Source organism: Mobula hypostoma, chromosome 31 (assembly GCF_963921235.1).
Source record: "Mobula hypostoma chromosome 31, sMobHyp1.1, whole genome shotgun sequence".
Lineage (NCBI taxonomy): Eukaryota > Metazoa > Chordata > Chondrichthyes > Myliobatiformes > Myliobatidae > Mobula > Mobula hypostoma.
Window position 1 is genome coordinate 1,355,104 of NC_086127.1, and position 23,337 is coordinate 1,378,440.

Below are 23,337 nucleotides of genomic sequence, written 5' to 3' on the forward strand. Positions count from 1 at the left end.
CCCTCCCTTCCTCTATCCCTATTTCACTCTGCCCCCTCCCCCAGCTGCCAATCACCGCCCTCATGCTTCCACCTCCATCTACTACCCATTGTGTTTTCCCCTATTTCTTCTTCACCTTTCCTGCCTATCCCCTCTCCCACCCCTTTATCTTTCCCCTTACTGGTTTTTCACCTGGAAACTACCAGCCTTCTTCCCACCCTCCTCCCCCTACCTTCTTTATAGGGCCTCTGCCCCTTCCCTCTTCAGTCCTGACGAAGGGTTCCGGCCCGAAATGTTGACTGATCGTTTCCACGGATGCTGCCCGACCCGCTGAGTTCCTCCAGCGTGTTGTGAGTGTTGCTTTGACTCCAGCATCTGCAGAGTATTTTGCATTTATGACTAATTAACCTACCGACCCGTGAGCCTTTGGGACCCCGAGAGACAACCGGAGCGGCCGAGGAGGTGGGGCACCGCGGTCACGCGAAGGCGTGCAAACTCCTCGCAGACGGCGGCGGGCGACGGAACCCGGGTCTCCGGGCGCCAGGCTGAGCGCCGCGCTACCAGGCCGAATGGGGAGGTGGGGAGAGCGGGGAACATTTTCTATTTCCCCCAGCAAGGAATAAAGTGAGAAGTGAGCCTCGGCCGGGACGAAGGCTGTTTTTCTTCGTTCATTCGCACCATTCTGTGCAATCTCCAGAGACCGTTGTGCATGAAAAACCCAGGGATCAGCACTTTCCGAGATACTCAAACCACCCCGTCTGGCACCAACGAGCATTCCACGGTCAAAGTCACTTCGATCCCATGTCTTCCTCATTCTGATGTTTTGTCTGAACAACCATGGAACCTCTCGGCCGTGTCTGCGCGCTTTTACGCATTGATTTGCTGCCACATGATCGGCTGATCAGCTATTTGCATGAACGTGCAGGCTTACGTCATAAAGTGAGGGGCGGAGAGGCTGGGAGGAAGATAGAGTACAGACCTTAGCAGAGGCGCATAAAAGAAAACTGTCGCGATGAGGTCACGCTCAGGTTGGAGGAACAAGGCTTTATTTCTCATCTGGGTGGCCTCCAGCCTGATGGAATGAATATCGATTTCTCTAACTTCCAGTAACACCCCCCTCATTCACCATTCCCCATCCCCTTTTCCTCTCTCACCTCATCTCCTTGCCAACCCAATGCCTCCCCCTGGTGCTCCCCCTGCCCCTTTTCTTTCTTCCGTGGCCTTCTGCCCTCCCTATCAGACACCCACCTTCTCCAGCCCCCGGTCTTTTTCACCAATCTTGACTTCCCCACCCCCCACCCCCCGAAACCTTTTCAATCTATTCCTCACAGCATCTTTTCTCCAGTCCTGCCGTAAGGTACCGGCCCGAAACATGGACTGTACTCTTCTCCATGGACGCTGCCTGGCCTGCAGAGTTCCTCCAGCATTTGGTGTGTCGCCGAGAAAAAGGGAAAATGGGTAAGGAAGTGATGGAAGATAGGGGAGGGGAAGAGAGGGGAGGGGAAGGGAGGGGAGGCGAGGGGACGAAGAGAGGGGAGAGCGAGAGGAGGAGAGTGGGGCGAAGGGAAGGGAGGTGGCTAAGAGAGACGGGGAGCGAGGGGAAGGTAGGGGCGAAGAGAGAAGGAGTGGAGGGGAAGCGAAGTGGGAGGGGTGGCGAGGGCGGGCCATTTCAGCCGTGGGTAAAAAAGCCTCTGACTATCCACATGATCAATGCCTCTCATCATCTTATACACCTCTATCAGGTCAGCTCTCATCCTCCGTTTGTCTACGGAGAAAAGGCCAAGTTCACGCAACCTATTTTCATAAGGCATGCTCCCCAATCCAGGCAACATCTTTGTAAATCTCGTCTCCGCACTCTCTATCGTATCCACATCCTTCCTGTAGCGAGCAGAACTGAACACAGTACTCCAAGTGGGGTGTGACCAAGGTCTTATATAGCTGTACCATTACGTCGCGGCTCCTGAACTCACTCCCGCGGTTGATGAAGGCCAGCAAACCATACGCCTTCTTAGCAGCACTGCCAACCTGCGCAGCAGCTTTCTGTGTCCGATGGACACGGATCCCAAGATCTTGCTGATCCTCCACATGGCCAAGAGTCTTACCATTAACATTATATTCTGTCTTCAAATTTGACCTACCAAAATGAATCACTACACATTTATCTGGGTTGAAGCCCATCTACTACTTCTTAGCCCAGTTAGTTCTGCGTCCTATCAATATCCCGCTGTTACCTCTGACAACCCTCCAGACTATCCCCAGCACCTCCAACTTTTGTGTCATCAGAAAACTTACCAACCCACCCTTCTACTTCCTCATCCGGGTCATTTATAAAAATCACGAAGAGTGTGCGGGGGGGGCGGGGTGCCCAGATCAGATCCCCGCAGAACACGAACCGCCTGCAAACACACTTTACCTTCTGTGGTCAAGACAATTCTGAATCCACAAAGCAAGGTCTCCTCGGCTCCTATGCCCCATTACTTTCTGAATGAGCTGCGCACGGGGAGCCTTATGTCTGATGAATCTGTGGAATTCATTGGCACAGACGGCAGCGGAGGACAATTCGCATTGAGAGCGGAGGTTGATTGGTTCTTAATTAAGGGCGTCAGAGGTTACGGGGAGAAGGCAGGAGAATGGGTCGAGAGCGAATAAATTCATGCGTGATGAAATGACAGAAGGGCCACGATGGGCCGAAAGGCCGAATCAGCCATTGAATGGAGAGATTAAGATGTTATGAATATCAGAGTGGGCCAGCAAGGGAGGGGTCAACAAGCAAAGAGTCGTTCATTTTAAAAATTGGTTGAGATCAGAGGTGCGATGGTATTGGGCAAAGCCCTGAACTGAACACAAAGTAAGATTTTAAGCCCGATCCCACGTAGATGCAGTATAGAAACGTAGAAAGCCTACCGCACAATACCAGCCCTTTGGTCCACAAAGCTCTGCTGAACATGTCCTTACCTTAGAAACTACCCAGGGTTACACATAGCCCTCTATTTTTCGAAGCTCCATGTACCTATCCAGGAGTCTCTTAAAAGACCCGATCATATCCACCACCGTTGACGGCAGCCCATTCCACGCACTCACCACTCTCTGCGTAAAAAAAAACTTACCCCTGACATCTCCTCTGTACCTGCTTCCAAATGTGCTCTCTCATGATAGCTATTTGAGCCCTGAGGAAAAGCCTCTGACTATCCACATGATCAATGCCTCTCATTATCTTATACACTTCGATCAGGTCACCTCTCATCGTCCATCGCTCCAAGGAGAAAAGGCCGAGATAACTTAACCTATTCTCATAAGGCATGCTCCCCAATCCAGGAAACATCCTTGCAGATCTCCCCTGCACCCTTTCTATGGTTTCCACATCCTTCCTGCAGAGAGATGACCAGAACTGAGCACAGTACTCCAAGTGGGGTCTGACCAGGGTCCAATATAGCTGCAACATTACCTCTCGACTCTTAAACTCAGTATGTCCAAGTACCCTCAGTGTAGGGAGCTTAGACTGTACCAATCCAGTCTTCAAGGATTGGCTGATATCCCTGTCCAGCCTCTGCAGCAAGATCTTGCTGCCAAGACCCACAGCTCGAGTGGTGGCGGGTCACCCCTCCCGCCCAAGGGGGAGATACTTCCAGCTGTATAAACACAGGCGTTTTTAAAAAATATATATATATATTTAATAATACAGAATTGAAATACACACGAGCATTTCTGATTTTCCAAGTACAAAGGATTTCCGCACACAGGTGCAATTCGTATGGGCTAAAAGAAAGAACCCACCGTAAAGTTGCAGACGACCGAGTCGTCTCGCAGAAACCAAAACCTGAGGAAAGAATTCTGTCCCTTCTTTCTGTCGTTACCCTCGTCATTCCCAACAATCCCCAGCTTCCTAATCGCACGAACACCAAATTTCTCGAACTTGCCCCCATTCTCCTTCACCATCCCCTCTCTCACCTTACCTCCTTAGCTGCGCATCACCTCCTGCTTTCCCTTTCTTCCATGGCCTTCTACCCTCTCTCGTCAGATTCCCCCTTCCCTTGTCCTTTACCTCTTTCCCCATTCGACTTCCCAGCTCTTTACTTCGCACCTCCCCCTCTCCGGTTTCACCTATCGCCCTCCACCTTGTACTTCTTCCTCCCCGCCCCCCCCCCCGATCTTCTCACATCTGAACTCATCTCTCCTTCCAGTCCTGATGAAGGGTCTCGGGCCGAAACGTTGATTGTTGACTCTTCTCCACAGATGCTGCCTGTCCTGCTGGGTTCCTCCAGCATTTTGTGTGTGTTGCTTCCCAATGTCTGTCTCTTTTGCTACTGAGTACAGGGCTACGGTAGGAAACTTTGTTACATGGTGTGAGCGGAATTATCTGCAGCTTCATGTGAAGAAGACCAAGGAGCTGGTGGTAGACCTGAGGAGAGCTAAGGTACCGGTGACCCCTGTTTCCATCCAGGGGGTCAGTGTGGACATAGTGGAGGATTACAAATGCCTGGGGATAGGAATTGACAATAAACTGGACTGGTCAAAGATCACTGAGGCTGTCTACAAGAAGGGTCAGAGCCGTATCTATTTCTTGAGGAGACTGAGGTCCTTTAACATCTGCCAGACGATGCTGAGGATGTTCTACGAGTCTGTGGTGGCCAGTGCGATCATGTTTGCTGTTGTGTGCTGGGGCAGCAGGCTGAGGGTAGCAGACACCAACAGAATCAACAAACTTATTCGTAAGGCCAGTGATGTTGTGGGGATGGAACTGGACTCTCTGACGGTGGTGTCTGAAAAGAGGATGCTGTCTAAGTTGCATGCCATCTTGGTCAATGTCTCCCATCTACTACATAATGTACTGGGTGGGCACAGGAGTACATTCAGCCAGAGACTCATTCCACCGAGATGCAACACAGAGCATCATAGGAAGTCATTCCTGCCTGTGGCCATCAAACTTTACAACTCCTCCCTTGGAGGGTCAGACACCCTGAGCCAATAGGCTGGTCCTGGAGTTACTTCATAATTTATTGGCATTAGTTACATATTACTATTTAACTATTTATGGTTCTATTACTGTTTATTATTTAAGGTGCAACTGTAACGAAAACCAATTTCCCCCGGGATCAATAAAGTATGACTAGACTATGAATAGTATCAAGGCTTCTGACAGCAATTTAGTTGCAGTTGCCTGGTTTGATCAGATCCATCAACATTCAAAGTACACTTATTATCAAAGTATATGCGCAGTATGCAGCCCTGAGATTTGTCCACAGCCCATTGTCTTGCGTTTAGCTCATGCAGACAAGAACTGAAGTCGACCGCTTCACTTTGCAAAGCCACATCTCTTCATAGCCAGCTCAGGTGTCTTTTTAACTGCTTTCTGTTTGCAATTTACATGGGGGAGAAAAAAAAAAACCTGAAGACCGATTCTTGCTGAGCAAGGAGTTTTTGTCAGAAGTTTAACTTTGTCACAAATAACAAATACTGTCTGGAAAGGGCGTGCCGCTGGAGTGGAAGGCCGAGGTTAGCAGTGGGCCTCTCCGGCCCTGGAACACAAATGTTCACCACAAGCATACAAAAGTATTCAAGGAAGAGGATGTGATCAAGGGTATGAAACATTTCTATTGCCACCTCTTCTAGTCTTCCAGGAATCCATATATACTTCATCTATCACGCTCCCCTGTCGACCTTCCTCACCCTGAATAAACATCAGAAAGAATTCATAAAAATTGCATTGGCAGTAGCCAAGAAGGCTATAGCAGTTACTTGGAAATCGGATTCCTATTTAAGTATGAATCGTTGGAACAATTGTAGTTGTATTCCACTCGAAAAAATTACTTATAATTTAAGAGATAAATATGATACATTTTTGAATATTTGGCGCCCTTATTTACAAAAGATAGGATGGCATATTTAGTTGCTCCGATGATAAAGATGTTGGTCCCTTGGGGAAAGTAATAAATAAATATACTAACAACACACATCAAAGTTACTGGTGAACGCAGCAGGCCAAGCAGCATCTATAGGAAGAGGCGCAGTCGACGTTTCAGGCCGAGACCCTAAATTTATTTTGAATCCCATGGAGCATGTGGAAACTTTCCAATATCCAGGCAGTTCTTCTTTTTTTTTCAGGTAGGGCTATATATGGGGGGAATGGGTTAAGGGGAGGGGGGAGGGTAGATATTACCTTTCTATGTAATCACTTTGAAAACTCAATAAAAATTATATTAAAAAAACTTTCCTCATCCGTGCATTAGACAGCAGAGTCAAGTTTGTAAACCCAGATCTCCCACACACAAACATGCGGGATGCTGCCTGTCCCTAACTAACCCCCTGCCTCTCTACATATAACGACCCCTCGGCTCTCAGACTTCCAAGGGGGACAGAACCTTGATGGCCCAGGGAGCAACGTTGGGTGGGGTCAGGGCTTTATGCTTTGGCTCTTGGCAGGGTCGCCCATGCCAAACAGGTCAAAGGGTAGGGGCCGTAACTGCGAAAAGTATATTTATTTGTTGACTTATTTCCCAGTCAGTCAGGTAGCCCACCCCAATCTTATCCTGCTCTCCAGGGGGTGGGGGGAAAACAGCTCCTTCCATACTCCCCCGTAAATGTACTCATCCCTCCCTGTCACCTCACCATTTCCGACCAAGCGGAAGGAGCTACAGTTCTGGTCCTGACAACGCCCCTCTCCTCCACACTGTCCGCACTCCAGCTGAGGACGCCAGTTCCGACTTTGTGCAACTTATTTCCATCCTGTGCAATGCCCCCTTCCCATCTCAGCACATTACACTTGTGAGGGCCTTTCATGGCAGACCAAATCTCCTCAAACTCCTCATGAAGTACCGCCACTGCCGTGCCTTTTTGGTAACTGCACCGACCTGACGGGCCCAGGCTAGATCGTTATAGACTACCGCCTAATGTTACTTTGTCAATGACCGAAGTATTGATCGAGTTCGCGTTATCTCATGCTGAGCAAAAGTTAATGCATAATCCCACCCCTGGACGCTTGGCGTCCCGGCCCGAGTCCCGCCTTGTAATACCGCAGGGCCCCACTCGGGGCATCTGCTCCCAGACCTCTGGAGGCAGCAGGGTCCAGAGCTCGCGGGACAGCCTCTTGGTCAAGCTGCAGCAGGGTGAATTAGATCTGTCGAGCTGGAAACCTGGAGCGCGACCGTTAAAGGGGAAGGCGGAAAGTCAACTGAAAAAAAGAGTCCCCATTCTGTGAGTGTTCATGCATCCTGCCGAAGGGTCTCGGCCCGAAACGTCGACAGTTCGCTCCTTTCCATAGGTGCTGCCTGGCCTGCTGAGTTCCTCCAGCGTTCTTCTGCGCGTCGCAAGGACTTCCGGCATCTGCAGGTTTCCCTTGCTCGTCCATATTCTCTGATGTTCACAGGGACGCCCTCAGTTCCTTCTCCCCGATCTCACTGAACTGGTTCCCACTCGGGCTGAAACAGACGGAAGAGTACAGAGGAAGTGAGGGGACTGGCGCCGCAGCGCCCGTAATAACGGAGGGGGCCGGGGGTCAACGTCCTACGCCGCCGCAGACAGCCGCGATCCCAGTTGGCGACAGGAGGAGAGCTTGGGCGCCGCCCCATCCCGTTTAAAAAATCAGAATTACAGAGACGCCACGCTGCTCCCCAAGGGCGGGGGGGGGGGGGGGGCGTGGCGCTTCTCGGCAGATGAAGGCACCACGGAAGGGTCCGAGTTCGAGCTGCCGCCCTCCTCAGCGCTGGCGGAAGATGTTTTCCAAATTTCCAGGCATAGCTCATCACCGGCGTGGGCTGTCACTTATATCGGTCTCCTCAAGTATTTCCCTCACTCTCTTTCTTGTTTCGTTGCCGACTGGCGGATGGACCTGGGGGGTGGAGGGGGGCGGTGGTGAGATACCTTACTTTTTTTGGGTGAGGGAGGAATACTCTGATGTTATTGTCGCTTTTTTTCGTGGGAGGGGCTTGGGGGGGCGCGTTTTTGAAGATTTAGCCGCCGAGTATGGGGAGGTGATCTGCTCGGATTTGTGTGAGGGTGAGGTTTTGGAAGGGTGGGGTGGGTCGTTCAGAGTTAATGAGTTTTGATCCTTTTTTTCTCAATGACTTGCATGGTCATGCACCGATGGTGGTCAAAATAAATGTGCGGACTATTTTCTAAAGGGGGAGCGAATCCCGGAATCTGAGATGCGAAAGGACTCGGGAGTCCTCATGCAGAACGCCCTGAGGGTTAACTCGCAGGTTGAGTCTGTGGTGAGGAAGGCAAATGCCACGTTGGCATTCAGTTCAAGAGATCTCAAATCCGAGAGCAGGGATGTGATGCTGAGGCTTTATAAGTCACTGGTGAGGCCTCGCCTTGAGTATTGTGAACAGTTTTGGGCCCCTCATCTTAAAAAAGATGTGCTGGCATTGGAGAGGTGCCACAGGATGTTCACACGGATGGTTCCAGGAATGAAAGGGTTATCATACAAGGAATGTTTGATGTGTCTGGGTGTGTACAAACTAGAATTCAGACGGATGAAGGGGGGATCTCATTGAAACTTTCGAATGTTGAAGGGCCTAGACAGAGTAGATGTTGAAAGGATGCTTCCCATGGTGGGAGAATCTATGACAAGAGGGCACAGCCTCAGGATAGAGGGACGCCCTTTCAAAACAGAGATGCGGAGAAATTTCTTTCGTCAAAGGGCGGTGAATTTGTGGAATTTGTTGCCACAGGCAGCTGTGGAGGCCAGGTCGTTGGGTGTTTTTAAGGCAGAGATTGATAGGTTCTTGAATGGACACGGCATCAGAGGTTACAGGCAGAAGGCCGGGAACTGGGGTTGAGGAGGAGAAGAAAAAAGGATCAGTCTTGATTGAATGGCGGAGCAGACTCAATGGGCCAGATGGCCTAATTCTGCTCCTATGTCTTACGGTTTTATGACCTCCATGTTTTTTCTGTATCTCACGGCTATCTGGAGAAGACAAATCTCAGAGTTGTATTCGGCGCACATGGTTTGGTAATAAAATAAACCTTTTGAACGCCAACCGAAGCTCCAAAGTCCTCATCCCTGGGAGAGAAAGGAGCTTTGAAGATGGGTTGCACCTGGGGGACAAATTGAAAGACTCGCCCAGGACGGAAGATTCCGGCGAGCTGCTGACAGCGGTCTGCACCGTAGCAGGGGCAATGGGCTGAAGAGGAAATGTTCCAACAGCACTCGCAGGTAAATAACACCGGAAAGCCTGCAGACCTGCCGATATTTCAGCACGTTACGTATCGACAAATGCTCGCCTGACGCACTCCGGACTCGGGAGGGCCAGCATGAGGCGACAGAGAGCAGGGACCGAGCGGCCTGCGAAGGGGTTTGAGCCCAGGCCGAGCTCCGTCAGCGAGACCTTTGCACCGAGAGTGGAGGGGAGACCCTTGGCACCAGAATCTGCGAGGCCGACACCCTACAACCTCGAGGGGAGAGAGAGAGAGCGAGGGTGAAGGCCATGGAGAGATGGGAGATGATGCGGATCCCCAGCGTTCGATCGGTAACACAATCAATGATCACATTAGTGCTCGGGGCAAACTCAGTATCTCGCCATCCGGTGCTTACCACAGTTTCTGGATTTGACACTCCGGGTCCCTCAGAGGCGCACACACCGGTTTCACTCCCGAATCTCCCAGTTTATTGCTGCTCAGGTCCAGTCCAGCTCAGTCAGTGAGCGGTTTGTACTGAGAGCAGAGGCGAGATCCTTGGCACCGGAATCTGTGAGACCGACATTGTCCAGCCTAGAGGGAGAGGGAGAGACAGGGAGGGGTAGAGGGTGGAAGAGGGATGGAGGGAGGGATAGAGGGAGGGATGGAGGGAGGAATGGAGGGAGGGAGAGATGGAGAGAGAGATAGATAGAGAGATAGAGAGCTACTCTTGCCTCCCCCCAGCCACTGCCTCACTTTTCCTTTTGAAGAACAATATCTTTCTTCATAACTGGTGCTCCCGGTAGTCGTCCATGTACCATCCCGCATCCCCCTGGGCCATCCTGTCCCACATATTCCTTGGGCACTTGGCTTTCACTAACACGTGTATATCTTGAGGGTGCAGTCTTTACCACAGGCACAACCTGTAAATGAACGTTCTGGAATCTTGAACGAGGAGTCCCCAGTTCCTCTGCACCTCTGATGTTTGAACCTTCTCCCCATTTAGATAATAGTTGCACTTTTGTTCCCTTTTCCCATTGTTGTACATTTCCCAACTTGCATTATTTTCATATCTCACCCCCACGATGCACCATCCCACGGCTCCTTTTGCTTTGTGGTTTTGTAAAGTGTTCCGACTGCCCCCGGTAGCTTCCTTACAAACCTCGCTCCTGCTAGACAGAAACCAATGGGTCCCAGCAACTTCTGGTCCTCACTTCCGCACCCCACTCCGCCGCTCGCTTCTGCCACGCGCAATCGAACGGCTCACCGCGGTCCGCGCCGCACGGAATGCACCTGGCCGCACCCCCGCCGCTCGCTTCCGCAAAAAGTCTCGCTCCCGCTGAGCACATCTCGGCGTGCGGAATTCCCAGCGCCGGTCAGCAACGCCAGCAGCCGATCACGCACGCCCGGCGACTGAGGGTGCAAAAAATCTCTGGCTGTCTGGGACTTACTCGAGTCCCTGCAGTCTGCAGCCGGGGTTCCTGAGGACCATGGACACCAGTTTCGCTCCTGAATCTCCCAGGGCGTTATCGCCCAGTCTGAACACGAGAGAGAGAGAGAGACAGAGAAACGACCCGATTTGAACCCCAGACCCAACGGGAGTCGCAGAGGGTGTGCAGTTCATTCAATAAGGAGCTGTTGGCTGGAAAGCTATTGGCATGCGCGGAAGCGAGTGCAAGTCTGGATGGAGTAAGGGGAGGTGGTGTTTGTGTGGAGATACCCAGCCATGGGTAGACCAGGGGACTATCACCCACACTCCCACTGATGGGCGGGCTATATATCGGTGGGAGGAGAAGATGGTGGCGTGACACAGCTCACAGAGGTTATTCACTTTGGTGGCAAGAACAGGAAAACAGATTATTATCTGAATGGTGGCCGATTTGGAATAGGGGAGGTGCAACGAGAACTGGGTGTCATTGTACACCAGTCATTGAAACTGGGCATGCAGGTACATCTGGTGGTGAAAAAGGCAAATGGTATGTTGGCATTCATAGCAAGAGGATTCGAGTACAGGAGCAGGGAGGTCCTACTGCAGTTGTACAAGGCCAAGGTGAGACCACACCTGGAGTATTGTGTGCAGTTTTGGTCCCCTAATCTGAGGAAAGACGTTCTTGCCATAGAGGGAGTACAAAGAAGGTTCACCAGATTGATTCCTGGGATGGCAGGACTTTCATATGATGAAAGACTGGATCGACTAGGCTTATACTCGTTGGAATTTAGAAGATTGAGGGGGGATCTTATTGAAACGTATAATATCCGAAAAGGATTGGACAGGCTAGATGCAGGAAGATTGTTCCCAATGTTGGGGAAGTCCAGAACAAGGGGTCACAGTTTGAGGATAAAGGGGAAGCCTTTTAGGACCGAGATGAGGAAAAACTTCTTCACACAGAGAGTGGTGAATCTGTGGAATTCTCTGCCACAGGAAACAGTTGAGGCCAGTTCATTGACTATATTTAAGAGGGAGTTAGATATGGCCCTTGTGGCTAAAGGGATCAGGGAGTATGGAGGGAAGGCTGGTACAGGGTTTTGAGTTGGATGATCAGCCATGATCATACTGAATGGCGGTGCAGGCTCGAAGGGCCGAATGGCCTACTCCTGCACCTATTTTCTATGTTTCTATGCAGCAGCCACTCCGGTGGTGATGTCTGTTATCTGATAAGTAGGGTGCCGTGCACAATCCTGATTTGATGGAGACAGACGTGACAGCACGGAGGAACATCTGGTGAAACTTCTGAAATGCCTGCTTCGCTACCGCTGATACTATGTGATCCAGAATCTCCGGAGGGGAAGGCCCCGAGTCCTCGGCTTTGCTTGGCGGCCAGAGCCAGGGTTGAGCGCTCGGCAGAGATGGTGCTCGATGTCGGAGTGGCTGGTTGGAGGCACAAAGTTTTCGGACGGACTCAGAGTCCGCTGCGGTCGGGTGCTTCCAATGCATCGGCAAGATGTCAGCACTTGGAGGTTCATGGCAGGGAGAGTTTCTCCCTTCTACCGTCTGCATGAGCTATCGGGACTTTGAGACTTTTTTTTTACCGTGCCCATGGTCTGCTCTTTATCAAATTATGGTATTGTTTTGCACTGTTGTAACTATATGTTATAATTATGTGGTTTTGTCAGTTTTAGTCTTGGTTTGTCCTGTGTTTTCTTTTGATATCATTCTGGAGGAATATTGTATCATTTTTTTATGCATGCATTTATAAATGACAATAAACGAGGACTGAGTGTCCTCGTAATCTAATCAAATCTAATATATGGTGGTAGGACAGGGGGGACCATGAGACAGAGGGGCAGAATCAGGCCGTTCGGCCCATCACGTCTGCTCTGCCACCCCATCACGGCTCAACCTCGTACGCCTGCTTTCTTGCCCTATCCTTCGAGGCCCTGCGCCGATCAATTTCCGCCTTAGATATACGCACGGACTCAGCCTCCACCTCAGCCTGTGGCGGAGAGTACCACAGATTCACTTCTCCTTGGCTAAAAAACAAACAATTAAAAAGAAAGCCTCCTTATCTCTATGTTAAAAGGACGTCCCTCTATTTTCAGGCTGTGTCCTCTGGTCTTGGCTACTTCTGGTTCTTCCTCTCTACCATCCAACCCATCCGGTAACCCAAAAGGGACCAGGGACGGACTCCACAATCTCAATGCATGCTTACGAGGGGATGGGGACACAGCGCTTGAGAAAAAAAAGTGTTGTACCCACCTCCCGGAGTGGTGGTGGGGTACTCGATATGTGTGTGTGTGTGGGGCGGGGGGGGGTGGAAAACAGTGGGGTGCTGAGTGTTCAGAGCCATGTGGCAAGGGGAGAGGGGAACTGAAGAAGAACAAAGAATGCCTATAAATTACCTCAACCCTTGGCACTTGTGCAGCCTGGGTCCCAGCCACTGGATTCCTTCACACCGAATGTGGCAGCTCTCCAGGTCGAGGTGTCTTGTGGTATCACAGCACCCGATGACGCGAGACAGGACCGCGCAGTCAATCGGGGTCGGTCGCGGTCCGCCGAATGACAGTGCTCCCACAGACCCCAGTGTGTCCTGAGCCAGCCCGGGATTCTGTGACCCAAACGGGTAGTGCAATGTTTTCAGGAGTCTCCTTTCATCAGCTGCACTCTCTGCGTCACCAATCCGACATGCAACCCTCTCCTTCACCCAGTCAATCACCCAGCAGGTTGTCTGATGAGGAAATGGGCCCAGAAACTCCTCCAGGCCCCGAGTTGTCATTGGGGAGGAGAGACGAGCAACAAAATGGAGAAATACCTCAAATCGCCCATCGGTCGTGCAGTGGGTTTCGGTGAGGTGTTTCACAATATCTCTGCAATCCAGGGTCAGGAATTGTCCAAGTGCAGCTACAAACTCTTGGACAGTGAGGTGTGGGAATGTGTACACCACGCTCCGGGCAGAATCTTCTCTCTCTAAAAGCTCCATCAGGAATCCGGACAGGAACTGGGAAGGCTGCAGATTGGACTTGATCAAATCTTCATCTGTAAACACAGTCTTCCTCTTGGACACTCCTCTGAAGGCCATCTGACCAACCCTGAGTAGCACATCACGGGGGTTCTCAATCTCACGGCCATGGTCTTTCAGGATGTTGTAAATATAGTAGGAGTACAGTTGGGTGATGGTCTTGGGAACTCGCTGCAGGTCCCTGACTGTTTGTGTGAAGAAGGGGCCCAGTGCCAGAGTGAGGATCCAGCAGTAGGAGGGGTTGTAGCTCATGGTGTACAGGATCTCGTTCTCCTGCATGTGTTTGAAAACAGCTTCCTCCACCGCCTGATCTTCAGAATACCTGATGAAATATTCCTTCCATTCCTGACTAATAAATCCCAGGATTTCAGCCGAGACACTGATCTCTGCCTTTTCCAATAAACCTAATGCAGTGGGACGGATAGTCACCAGCACTGAACACCCTGGGAGCAGCTTGCCCTGGATTAAACTGTACACAATCTCAGGCACTTCACACCACCACTCGGGATCTGGGCACTGGTGCTTGAGTTCTGTATCTCTCCGACTGTCAGTAAAATCTATTTTCTACTTGTATTCATCCAAACCATTGAATATGAACAACAACCCCTCTGGTTTCTTCCAGACCTCTCTCAGGACATTCCCAAAGTAAGGATACTGATCCAGAATCAGTTTCCTCAAGTTTATTTGACAGTTAATGGAGTTTAAATCTCGGAATTTCAAACTGAAGACAAACTGGAATTGTTGGTGTATCTTCCCCGTGACCCACTCGTAAACAACCTTCTGTACCATTGTTGTTTTCCTGATCCCTGCGACTCTGGCCACTGCTGCTGAACTCCCAGATTTGGATTTGCTCCGGGAAAAGCTGCTGTGGAATAACTGATCAGACCGGATTTTTTCCAGCTCTCCGCGGTGATGTTTCTCTCTCCACTCCTCGTGGTCTCTGCCTCTGGCCAGCAGCTCATGTTCCACCAGTCTCCGATCTCGAACAGTAGAAATGACCGTGAGCTCAGCGTATCGATCAACCAGCTGGAAAACCTTCACCTTCTCCCTCATCAGGATCGTGTTCACTCTCAGTGATTCAGTTTGTGCCCGCAGAGTCTCCTTGTGTTTCTGTTGAACAGCTTCCATCAGAAAAGAGACAATGGTCAAAATATTAAATGCCTCGACCGAAAAAGAACTTCATAACTGTAAGACCGTAAGATATCGGAGCAGAATTAGGCCATTCAGCCCATCGACTCTGCTCCGCCATTCCATCAAGACTGATCCCGGATCCTGTTCAACCCTGTAACGCTGCCTTTTCGCCATATCCCTTGACACCCTGACTAATTCAGGATTCCATCAACTTCCACCTTAAACACAGCCAACACAGTCTGTAGCAGAGCATTCCACAGATTCACCACTCCCTGGCTATATAAAAAAAATTAAATCCTCCTTACCTTTGTTTTAAAAGGTCGCCTCTTAATTTTGAGGGTGTGCCCTCTAGTCCTGGATACCCCCACTATAGGAAACATCCTCTCCACACCCACCCTATCTAGTCCTTTCGACATTCGGTAGGTTTCAATGAGATCCTCCCCTGCATTCTTCTAAATTCCAGTGATTCAGGCCCGAAGCTGCCAAACACTCGTCATTGTTAACCCCTTCATTCCGGGAGTCATGCTCGTGAACCTCCTCTGGACTCTCTCCAAAGACAACACCTCCTTTCTGAGAAACAGAGCCAAAAACTGTTGGCGATACTCCAACTGTGGCCTGACTCATGTCTTATAAAGGCTCAGCATTATCTCCTTGTTTTTATATTATACACTCCTTGAAATAAATGCCAACATTGCACTTGCCTTTTTCACCACAGACTCAACATGTAAATTAATCCTCTGGGAGTCTTCAACAAGGACTCCTTAGTCCCTCTGCACTAGTGGTGTTTGAACCTTCTCCCCATTTGGATAACAGTTCGCACTATAGTTCCTTTTACCAAAGCGCATTATCATTTCCCCACACTGTAGTCCATCTGCCACTGTTTTTTTGCTCAGTCTTCCAATTTGTCTCAGTCCTGCCGCAATCGCATTGAATCCTCAGCACCACCTGCACCTCCACCCACCCAGACTTTGCCACAAAGCCATCAATTCCACTATCTAAATCAATCATTTCGAACAATGTGAAAAGTAGTCCGGGGCAGCTAACCTGAAAAGGCTCCCTTTATTCCCACTCACTGCCTCCTGCCTGTCAGCCATTCCTATCTTTCCAGTAATACCTTAGGATTTTATCTTGTTAAGCGGCCTCATGTGAGTCACCTTATCAAATGCCTTCTGAAAACCTAAATGCACGACATCCACCGCCTCTCTTTGTTACTTCCTCAAAGAACTTGTCCGGCAAGATTTCCCGTCACAGAATAGACAAGGTAGCTCAGGGGTCCCCAGCCTTTTTTTTGCACTGCGGACCGGTCTAATATTGACAATACTCTTGCGGACCAGCTGACCGGGGGTGGGGTGGGGGAGGGCGGTGTTCAAGTAGGGTTAAACTCACCTCAACATGTCTTTTACAGTTACGATTGCCAACTTTCACACTCCCAAAAAAGGGACAAAAGTAGCAGTCAAATACGGGACACTTGGGTTTACCCCGAGAAAGACTACCATGACCATGAAGCCTTGTGTACGCACCTCTGTGCACATACATGACGTGCGCATACATGACATGCACATACATGACGTGCACATGCGCGTATGTGCGGATTTTTTTTTTCCACAAATCAGTTTTGGCTTAATCTTCCCGACTATACTGTACATACATTATTTCTACTTTATATAGGCTGTGTATTTATCATATCATTCCTGCTTTTACTATACGTTAGTGAGTGTCATTTTACTACATGTAAAATGTAGTGTTATGTTAGGTTATTTTTTGGGTCTGGGAACGATCAAAAATTTTTCCCATATAAATTAATGGTAATTGCTTCTTTGCTTCACGCCATTTCAGCACAAAAGGCTTCATAGGAATGCCCGACCTTAGCGGGGAAAATACGGGACAAGGGCGGTCCCGTATGGGACAAACCAATTTGGCCCAATATACGGGATGTCTCGGCAAATACGGGACACTTGGGTTTACCCCGAGAAAGACTACCATGACCATGAAGCCTTGTGTACGCACCTCTGTGCACATACATGACGTGCGCATACATGACATGCACATACATGACGTGCACATGCGCGTATGTGCGGATTTTTTTTTTCCACAAATCAGTTTTGGCTTAATCTTCCCGACTATACTGTACATACATTATTTCTACTTTATATAGGCTGTGTATTTATCATATCATTCCTGCTTTTACTATACGTTAGTGAGTGTCATTTTACTACATGTAAAATGTAGTGTTATGTTAGGTTATTTTTTGGGTCTGGGAACGATCAAAAATTTTTCCCATATAAATTAATGGTAATTGCTTCTTTGCTTCACGCCATTTCAGCACAAAAGGCTTCATAGGAATGCCCGACCTTAGCGGGGAAAATACGGGACAAGGGCGGTCCCGTATGGGACAAACCAATTTGGCCCAATATACGGGATGTCTCGGCAAATACGGGACAGTTGGCAACCGTATGTTCAAGTTCAACAGTGCGTGACAGGGAATGAGGAAAGGTACAGCTGACTCATATCGTTTCCTCGCGGCCCGGTAGCACGTGCTCTGCGGCCCGGTGGTTGGGGACCGCTGGCCGAAGTGCCTGATTAGTGGTGCCGTACTTCTGCCTTAAATATACATAAAGACTTAGCCCCCACAGCTGCCTAGTGAATTCCACAGATTCACCACCTTCTGGCTAAAAAAAAATAATTCCTCCTCATCCCTGTTCTAAAAGGACGCCTCTCAATTCTGAGGCTGTGTCCCCTGGTCTTAGACTCCCCCACCGTAGGGAACATCCTCTCCGCATCCACTCGATCAAGGCCTTTCACCACTCGATCGGTTACAATGAGATCACCCCCCCCCACCCCGCATTCTTTCTGAACTTCAGTGCGTACAGGCCCAGAGCCATCAAATGCTCTTCACATGACCAGCTGTTCAGCGCTGTAATCACTTTCATGAACTTCCTTCGGACCCTCTCCAGTGTCAGCCCATCCTCTCTAATGGGCCCAGAGCTGAGCAAAATACTCCAAGTGAGGCCTTTCCAGTGCTTTGTAAAGCCTCAACATTACATCCTTGCCTTTAAAGATAAGAAAGAGGCAGGAAAGTTGTTTGCACTGGTAGACAAGATGCCATCTCTCTGGCCCTACATTCCTCCTTAGAACACCTGGAGAATAAAGACGCATACGTAAGGCTCCTTTTCATTGACTACAGCTCTGCCTTTAATACCATCATTCCAAATAAACTGATTCCTAAGCTCCGGAACCTGGGCCTTAGCACCCAGATCTGCAGCTGGATCTTCAACTTCCTCACAGACAGAGCCCAGGCTGTAAAAATAGGGGACAATTTGGTCACCGAATTATAAGAAAGATGTCAACAAAACAGAGAGAGTACATAGAAGATTTACTAGAATGTTACCTGGGTTTCATCACCCAAATTACAGAGAAAGGTTGAACAAGTTGGGTCTTTATTCTTTGGAACGTAGAAGGGTGAGGGGGGCTTGATAGAGGTGTTTAAAATTATGAGGGGGATAGATAGAGTTGACATCGATAGGCTTCTTCCATTGAGAGTAGGGGAGATTCAAACAAGAGGACATGATTTGAGAGTTAACGGGCAAAAGTTTAGGGGTGACATGAGGGGGAACTTCTTTACTCAGAGAGTGGTAGCTGTGTGGAACGAGCTTCCAGCAGAAGTGGTTGAGGCAGGTTCGATGTTGTCGTTTAAAGCTAAATTGGATAGTCATAGTCATAATCATACTTTATAGATCCCAGGGGAAATTGGTTTTTGTTACAGTTGCACCATAAATAATAAATAGTAATAGAACCATAAATAGTTAAATAGTAATATGTAAATTATGCCAGTAAAATATGAAATAAGTCCAGGACCAGCCTATTGGCTCAGGGTGTCTGACCCTCCAAGGGAGGAGTTGTAAAGTTTGATGGCCACAGGCAGGAATGACTTCCTATGACGCATTGTGTTGCATCTCGGTGGAATGAGTCTCTGGCTGAATGTACTCCTGTGCCCACCCAGTACATTATGTAGTGGATGGGAGACATTGTCCAAGATGGCATGCAACTTAGACAGCATCCTCTTTTCAGACACCACCGTCAGAGAGTCCAGTTCCATCCCCACAACATCACTGGCCTTACGAATGAGTTTGTTGATTCTGTTGGTGTCTGCTACCCTCAGCCTGCTGCCCCAGCACACAACAGCAAACATGATAGCACTGGCCACCACAGCCTCGTAGAACATCCTCAGCATCGTCCGGCAGATGTTAAAGGACCTCAGTCTCCTCAGGAAATAGAGACGGCTCTGACCCTTCTTGTAGACAGGATAGACATATGGACAGGAAAGGAATGGAGGGTTATGGGCTGAGTGCAGGTTGGTGGGACTCGGTGAGAGTAAGAGTTTGGCACAGACTAGAAGGGCCGAGATGGCCTGTTTCCGTGCTGTAATTGTTATATGGTTCTGTATGGTTGTATGGTTAAAATTCCAGGGTATAATTTTAGGAAGAAGATGAGGAGGAACTGCTTTTCCCAGAGGGTGGTGAATCTGTGAAATTCTTTGCCCAATGCAGCAGTAAATATATTTAAGACAAGGTCGGGCAGATATTTTGCAGAGCAGGGGAATTGAAGGTTATGGGGGAAGGCGGAGATGAGTCCGCGGGCAGATCAGCCATGATCTTACTGAATGGCAGAGCAGGCTTGACATGTCCAGGTGGTCGACTGCTACTCCTACTTCTTATGTTTTTAATGAACGCTAGGACTGCATTTGCCTTCCCCATCGCAGGCTCATCCTAGCGGGCCTGAAGGGGACCTGCTGCAAGGACTCCCAAGTCCCTTTTCAGATACGCATTTGCGGGCGACTGCTGTCATTTGTTTGGGGGGTGGGGGCCAGAGGCTGACGCCCCAGGGCGGACATCTCCCATGATTCACGACGAGCAGAGTCTCACGGTACCGCGGTTTGCGCAACGATCTCGCAGCACTCCAACCGAGGTCTCGCCAGTGATCCGCCCACTCACCCCACGTCCTTGTCCGTCGAAGTGTCCCTCCCGTCTCAACATCCATCTGAGCATGTCAACCCTCTCTTCAGCGGCCTGCCTCAGCCTGCCCCTGTCGAACTTTGTCAGCTGGCACAGTCGACAGACGTCCCACTGTGCCAGGAGGTCGGAGACCGTCTGCGAATATAGACAGCAGTGTCTGCACGCCATTCTCGAAAATCCCTCGCCTCCACTGCTCCCGCGTTGCCGGCCTCGAGCTTCCAGCCGCAGAAATGGACTCTCTCCCCAGTCTCCAATGCTGGACCTGGAACCTGCCCGATAATTCCCGGTGAGACACCTCCCGGGAGGGGTCGCGTTGACCGGAAACCAGTGCCCCCAGCCCACTCTCTCATCTCACTCCATCCAGGATGGATGAGGAATTCCAGAGCTGCCAGTCATACTCGCTTCCCAGGGATATCTCTCTCCATCCGGGCATCCCGGAAATACTATCCTGGTCTGGACAGTTCCTCCATAATGCACATCCTGGAAATCCACAGCACGTTGGGAATATATATACACACAACACTGAGTCGTGGCATCTGCAGGAGGGGGGCTAAGATGGCAGCGCAACGCAGCGCGTGCGGTCGTTCAGAATGAATATTGAGATGTGTAACTAGGGGTGCTGTGTACAATCCGGATTTGATGGAGACAGCCATGAGAATCACAGAGGAACATCTGGAGAAACTTCTGAAATGTCCGCTTCGCTGCCGCTGCTACTGTGCGATCGAGAATCACTGGAGACAAAGACCCCAGATCCTCGGCTTTGCGTATCGCCTGTTGCCGGGGCCGGGGTCGAAACGCTCGGCAGAGATGGTGCTCTGTGCATCACTGTCGGAGAACTGGTTGGAGGCTTGGAGTTTTCGGACGGACTCGGAGTCGGACTGTGGTCGGGTGCTTCCAGGATGCTGCATCGGCAAGTTGTTGGCGCTGGAGGTTTACTGTCTGCGTGAGATGATGGGACTTTCGAGAGACTTTGAGACGTTCACCGTGCCATGGTCTGTTCTTATCAAATTACGGTATTGCTTTGCACTGTTGTAACTATATGTTATAATTATGTGTTTTTGTTAGTTTTTAAGTCGGTTTGTCATGTGTTTTCGTGATATCATTCTGGAAAAAACATTTTTATCATTTCTTAATGCATGCATTACTAAATGACAATAAAAGGAGACTGCCTGTCCTCATAATCATAATTCTCTGATGACTCAGCAATAGTTGGATGTATAAAGGGAGGATGGGAGGGTGGTGGGTGAATACAGGGTCCTGGTGGAGGACTTTGTCAGATGGTGCAGGCTGAATCATCTGCAGCTCGGCATCAGTTGGACAAAGGAGATGGTGATGGACTTCAGGAAGACTAATCCTGCACCGCTCCCTGTTACTAGTGATGGTGAGGACATGAATGTGGGGAGAACCTACAAGTACCCAGGGATTCACCTGGATGACAGACTTGAGTGAAGCACCAACACAGAGGCTGTGTACAAGAAGGGCCAGAGTCGCCTCTACTTCCTGAGGAGACTGAGGTCCTTTGGAGTATGCAGGCCTCTCCTTCACATGTTCTACCAGTCTGTTGTCGCCAGTACAATCCTCTATACGGTGGTGTGCTGGGGCAATGGGTCAACACGGGTGATGCCAACAGGCTCAATACACTGATTAGAGAGTCTGGCTCTGTTACTGGAGGCTGTGCGAGAACAAGGGATCCCCCTGGAAAACCCTGGAAATTCTGGACAATATTTCTCACCCTCTGGCTGAACAGAGGAACACTTGTAGTAACAGACTGAGACAACTGTGCTGCTCCAAAGAGCGCTATGCGACGTCATTCTTACCCCCCCGGCCATTAGGCTCCATAATGAGTCAACCTATAGCTGGGGGAGTGACGATCGCGTCCCCCACTCCTGTTAAAGGTAACTTAATTTTTTATTCTTTCTTCCCCCTCTTCTAACATTTGTATATCTGTGCACTTGTAATTGCCGCCGTAACTTGATTTGAGATCAATAAAGTATCTTTCCAATATCTGCCTTATATAAGGGGCCTTTTTTGATTTTATCCATTATAGTTGAAAATAATTTGTCAAAACAATTTCAGTTCAAATACATTCCAGTTAAGTCATTGCTTCCTGGTGAATGGTAAATTTGCATGGGTGTGCCAGTGTTCATGCAAGCCACAGTCTTACTTTCCCTTAAAGGGATATTCAAACATTTTAGTTTTGTCTGAATCATTTCTATTCTCCCATCAGTGTGAATTGATCAGCCTGATGGCCGGGTGGAAGAAGCTGTCCTGGAGCCTGTTGGTCCTGGCTTTTATGCTGTGGTACCGTTTCCCGGATGGTAGGAGCCGGAACAGTTTGTGGTTGGGGTGACCCAGGTCCCCAATGATCCTTTTTACACCGCTGTCTCTGTAAATGTCCTGAACAGTGGGAAGGTCACATCTACAGATGCACTGGGCTGTCCGCACCACTCTCTACAGAGTCCTGTGGTTGAGGGAAGTACAGTTCCCGTACCAGGCAGTGATGCAGCCAGTCAGGATGCTCTCAATTGTGTCCCTGCAGAACACCCTCTCAAGATTTGGGGGGCCCACACTGAACTCCCTCAACCGTCTGAGGTGAAAGAGGCGCTGTTGTGTCCATTTTTCACCACACAGCTGGTGTGCACTGGCCACATGAGGTCCTCAGTGAGGTTTATACCGAGGAACTTGAAGCTTTTCGCCCTCCCAACCCCAGATCCATTGATGTATCCATTCCCTTTCCTTGTCATTCCTGACGCATGGCAGAGTTCTGTTGCTGTCAGCTTTGCAATTAGAGTAATAATTAATGCATCATAAGCCTACGGTGAGAGGGTTACACACAGAACTGTTCGTTCCCCACAGAGGGGTAAGGGGTGCCTCACAACCCCACATGTCCTATATTGCACCCCACCCAATCCTCTCCCTCCTCTCCTGCCCGTCTTACCTCCGGCTCCCCCCCCACCCCCCGACAAGCTCCCTCGCTTTACTCCTCTCCCCCACGTTTCGCTCACCTGCACTTTGGTCCAACGGGCCTTGGAAGGGAGGAGGGATTGACCAGGTCGCCTTCCCTCGACTGGGGGAGGGGGGACTTCCAAAAATCTCTTGAGTGCGTTCCTTACTCAGGTTAGCTTCTCACCTGGGGGGAGGAAAACAAACAAACAAATAAATAAATAAATCACAGATTACAGGTTACACCAGCACGATTTAGAACTGAACAAAACAGATTTTGGACGGGACTGCGATGTGCCCGTCTCGAAAAGCAGGCAACTGGAGATGCCCGGTCAAAAATACAGGATGAACAGGATTTTTTTCAAATTCCGTGCCCCCCCCCCCACCAAGAAATATCACACTAGAAAAGATTGCTGCACTTTCATGCCTCTGAGCTGGGATTCACTGGAATTCAGCTAAAAGGCGGGGCGGGGGGACTACATTGAAACCTATCCAGTGGTGAAGGAGCTTGATAGGGTGGATGTGGACAAGATTTTCCTGTGGTGGGGGAGTCCACGACCAGAGGACAGAGACTCAGAATAGAGGGGGTGTCCTTTGCAAATGGTGACGAGGAGTGTTGAATCTGCTGGATCCTTTGCCACAGGTGACTTTTGGGGATATTGCAAGCAGAGGTCGTCAGATTCCTGCTCAGAACACAGAGG

General features: G+C 49.7%; 1 pseudogene; it reads right to left on the minus strand.

The window, feature by feature from the left end:
• Positions 1-7,263: 7,263 nt before the first annotated feature.
• LOC134339956 (NACHT, LRR and PYD domains-containing protein 3-like) lies at positions 7,264-14,719 on the minus strand (annotated as a pseudogene).
• Positions 14,720-23,337: the final 8,618 nt, after the last annotated feature.